The 5000-nt window shown below is 38.4% G+C and overlaps 1 protein-coding gene across 1 annotated transcript in view; it reads right to left on the bottom strand.

Annotated features, from left to right (window-relative positions):
- Positions 1-5000, bottom strand: part of LOC138032430 (serum amyloid P-component-like) — a 47946-nt gene that overhangs the window by 3166 nt on the left and 39780 nt on the right. The window lies entirely within an intron of this gene.

The following is a 5000-nucleotide window of genomic DNA, read 5'->3' as shown; positions in this document are numbered from 1 at the left end:
AGAGCCCACGTTCTGACCCAAATATAAACACAGCAAGTGACGAAGGCGAAGACGACCAAGTGTTGAAAGCACTGAATATGACAGAAAGGATTGCCTCACAGCTAGAAATGATCTGCCAAACGCTTGCAAGCGTTGAAAATAGACTACAGAAGCTCGAAGGTATATTTGAACGTTTCTCTGTTTTGGAGAGGTCGGTTAATAGCCTTCAAACTGGACTGAGCGCGCTAAGCGAGAAGTCGAGAATAATAGAAGAGAAGACGAATTGTATTGAAAAGGCAAACTGAGGTTATTTTGAGCTTTAACTTAGTTCGAAAACTCCGAAATCGAGGAGCTAAAGAAGAAAGACAAGAAGAATGAAGATAAAATCAAAGAGCTTGAGGATAAATTGCTGTACCAAGAGGTATACAATAGAAGACAAAATTTACGTTTCTTTGGAATACCCGAATCTACTACCGCTGCCGAGAACATATTTGAAGTGATGCGTAATTTTCTTAAAGAAGAGTTGGATTTGGAAAACGCAGATAATATTGAATTTCAGAGAGCTCATCGAATTGGCAAGAAGAAGATGGGTGAAGCCAGGCCAGTTATTGTTCGTTTCTTAAAGTTTCCAGAACGTGAGCTGGTTTTTAGAAAAGCGCGTGAGCTGGAGAGCGATACCGAGGTAAAGGTCTATTCAGATCTCCCCAAGGAAATTAGTGAAAGAAGAAAAAGGCAATGGCCAAGGCTAAAGAAAGCAAGGGAAGAAGGAAAGATAGCATTTTTTAGCAAAGCCGAGCCTGACAAATTGTTTATTGACGGACAGTTTGTTCCTCTGTCGATTGAACCTTTTTTTTTTTTTTAGGAACGGTTCTCTACAGATTGAACTTTTTATTTTTAGTTGATCTTGTAGTTGTTTTTTTGTAACGGGAGGATTGCGTAAGATCATTTGAATCCAAATAATTGTTCCATTTTCCGAGGCAGCTCTAAGGTGCTAATTACTCAGCCGCCATTTATTTTCTTTGTATAAGACATTGTTGTGTAATGTCCCTTATTTGTTGTTTCTTTTGTTTACCATGTTGTTGTGTAGAAACCTCTTGTCACCTCTGTAGTTACCACATATTAATTTATGCGCAGTTGCAACGCGAGATACTTGTATACATAACTAGTTTCAATGGACCCATTCGAGAAGGAGTACATAAATTTTAAATTACTTTCTCTTAATGTCCGAGGGATTCGTTCCCCGACAGAGAGGAAAGCTCTTTTCACCTGGCTTAATGAGCGAAAGTACGATATCATTTTCCTTCAAGAAACCTACAACACCGTAGATGTTGAAGATATCTGGAAAACGCAATGGCAAGGTAAGCTTCATTTTGCTCATGGTTCTAATCACAGTTGTGGGGTGATGATTTTGGTGAGAAGTGACCTTGATTTTAGCCTAAAATTCGTTAATTTGGATACTGAGGGCCGCTCAATTATAATGGAGGCTGAGGTACAAGGTTCGTTATTTTTGTTTGTTAATATTTATGCTCCCAACAAGGTTCAAGACCAATGTCGTTTTTTTGAAAATTTAAATAAAAACATTGAAGATTTCATTGCTAACAAAGAGCATAGGATAATTGTAGGGGGAGACTTCAACGTCACACTGGACTCTGATCTTAATTGCTCCGGCGGAAAAGCTTTTAAAAAAGAATCTGTCAAACAAATTCAAGACTTGTGTCTCGATTTTGATTTAGTAGACATTTGGCGAATTCGAAATCCGGAACGTAAACGTTTTACGTGGAGGCAAAAAAATCCTTTCATTCAGCGAAGACTTGACTATTGGCTAATCAACGATTCTTCTCAAGATGATATTGAGAAATCTGATATTATTCCTTCGATCAACTCTGATCACTCGGCAATTTCTCTTTATCTTAATAGCTTAGACAAACCGGATTATGGTCCCTCTTTTTGGAAATTTAATGCTAGTCTTACTGATGATGACGATTTTGTCACATTGATAAATGAAAGTGTGCCTATGTGGTTAAACGAATTCGTTGAAGTCACAGATAAAAGACTGTTGTGGGATTTAATCAAGTACAGGATTAGACAAGTTTCAATTAAGTATAGTAAAGAGAAGGTGCTCAAAAGAAGAAAAAAGATTTCTGATCTTGAGACCTCTCTAAGGATTTGCGAAGAAAAGTGCAATGAGTCTCCAACCTTTGAAAATTAAACAAAATTATCTTCGATTTTATGTTGAAGGGGAAGGACAAAATCAAACGCGCTGCTCTTATTACTGATATTGAAGATGGGGGACTTAAAGCCCCACATCTAGATTCTATAATAGAGACTCAGAGAATCCTTTGTTGCAAAAAATTGGCAAGTGATCAACCAAGCAATTGGAAAAAAATCCTACTGCACTATCTTGAACCTGTAGGGGGGAAACTTATCTTATGTTGCGATTTTGACTTGAAGAAACTGCCTGTGAAGCTTCCAGCATTTTATGAAGGATGCTTTAAAAGTTTCGAAAAATGTTCCGCGGCAAACCACACGAGTGTACAGGATAAAAAAAGAGAAGATCTTTCAAAAGCTATTGTGTGGAATAATAAATTCATTTGTATCGGCGGCAAATCTGTTTATTTTAGAAATCTTACAGAAAAGGGAATTCTTCGAATGGGGGATCTAATCTCCGACAATAATGAATGCATTGTTAAAAGTAATCACAGGTTGGGATAATTAAATATCTCGCCATTAGATATATTTAGACTTATCTCTGTAATCGATGCCTTACCAGTTGAATGGCGTAAATCATTAAACACGTTTGCTTCTACAGCTGATGAGGCTTTCAATTTGCACGATGAAATTAAATTAAGTCTTAACAACAAAAATGTTTTAATCGAAACAGCCGTTTCAAAGACCGTATATAAAGAACTTCGAAATAGAATCGTCACCCCACCGACTGCTCAACTGAATTTTAATACCCATTTTGGTAATGATGTCTTAGAATGGAAAGAGATTTACAGCTTGCCATTTCGTACTTCCTTGGACACAAAATCGCGTGAATTCCAATACAAATTACTTAACAGGTGTCTTGTCACAAATTCATTTTTAAGCAAAATTGGTATTATTCCATCTCCGGCGTGTTCCCTTTGTGGTGAAATGAACGAATCCCTGGAGCATTTTTTCATTTGTTGTCGTTATACTAAGGATTTCTGGGCTGAGGTTATAAAATGGTTTGATAATCAAGGGGTAAAGAGAGAACACCTTTCTGACAAAGATATAATGTTTGGTATTTTAAGATGCGAAGACGAATTATTTATTAATCATACTTTAATTGAAAATTAAACAAGACTTACCTGTAAGTTGAAGTTTGATGATAATTCTGCCAAATCATTAGTAGTACAGTAGGGTTAACATGAGATGCGTACGCACCGCCGCAGGTCAGTCTTGAAAGGATTTTGTGGTCACTAAAACGCAGCCGAAACGACGTAAGGGGTGGGTGTGAACATATGGGTGCTATGGGCATGTTAACCCTACTGTACTACTAATGATTTGGCAGAATTATCATCAAACTTCAACTTACAGGTAAGTCTTGTTTAATTTTCAATTCTACCAAATCATTACGTACATCCGGGTTACCATGAGACTTTAACGCAGTGAGCACAAAATGAGAAAACACTCAAACAACTTCACACGCCGACTTTAATTGTACACTACTTTGCAATACAATTTTGTTGTACAAGGCATTAACTTAAGTGAGAACTGCCAAACTCATCTGGTTTGTTACAGCAACCGGCTTGTTGTAAAACTTCCGAAAAGTGGACTCCTCAGTCCAACCGGCTGTAGCTAGAATCACATCAGTGGAAACTGATATAAGAGCTTTACTCGTTGAAGCACACCCAGTGCTATGACCAGAAAATATTTCTGTATCAACCCCTGCTTGTCCCAACAAAGTTTTGATCCAGCGTCCAATAGTAGACGAGGTTACTGCCTTATAGGGCTTAATGTACGAAACAAGCAATTTTGAAGAATTCCTCAGCTTTTCAGTAGCCTGTAGGTAATAATCTAATGTTTCATAAACACACAGTTCCCTTACTGGATACTTGTAAAGGCGTACATTGCCAAACACTTTGCCAGGTTTGTCCTGCTTAATGTGTTCAGTTAAGGCAAAATTAAAACATGTATCATTCTTCTGCTTATATTGCTCTGATGTATCCAAAAAGGTCAAAGTCTGACACCTCTGCCCCGTAGTTAAGGCAATCAACATGACTAATTTCAGGGTGAGTTCCTTCAAATTGATCTCGTGCAGGGGCCAAAATAAACTCAAGTAATCAAGGACATTATCCGCGGACCAGATGTTGTTATACTTCGGCACAGGCTTGAGCTTGTTGAACACCCTTCTAAGGTAACGGCAAACAAGGAAATGCTTCCCTACAGGTGTGTGAGATGAAGCATCATTATCACACATATCAATGTTAGAGACTGCAGACCGAGCTGTATTCAACGCAGAATAGCTCAAGCCACTCTTGAAAAGACTGTGCAGAAAAGAGAGTACAGCCGTTACAGTGGGATGCAACGGATCAATCTTTCTTTCACTGCAAAATTGCAACCACTTGTTAATATAAACTTTATTTTGTTTCTGAGTGCTGTCTCTCCATGAATGCATGATGATGTCGACAATGTCTGGCGAAATCTCAGACTCTTGCAAGGATCGCCTGATAACTTGCATACCATCAACTGCAGGCGTTGGTGTAGGGGATGAGGACCGTCCAGAGTTGGATGAATCAGGTTCTGAACTGAAGCATTGAATATACGTGGCGTTTCTGTTAGTAGGCTCAGTACAGCCGTAAAATAAGGCTGAGTTGTCCACAAGGGAATTACTAGAATTCCTGATGCCTGGTCGTGAATTATTTTCTGTACACACCTTGAAACAAGGCAAAATGGAGGATAAGCATAGAAGAAAAATTGTGACCAATCAATGGTAAAAGCATCCACAAACTTTGCCATTGGATGTGGTTTCCAGGAAACATAATCCTTTACCTGAG

Source organism: Montipora capricornis, chromosome 14 (assembly GCF_036669925.1).
Source record: "Montipora capricornis isolate CH-2021 chromosome 14, ASM3666992v2, whole genome shotgun sequence".
In the NCBI taxonomy this organism is placed as follows: domain Eukaryota; kingdom Metazoa; phylum Cnidaria; class Anthozoa; order Scleractinia; family Acroporidae; genus Montipora; species Montipora capricornis.
Note: the sequence above shows the minus strand (reverse complement) of the source record. Positions and strands in the feature narration are given on the sequence as shown.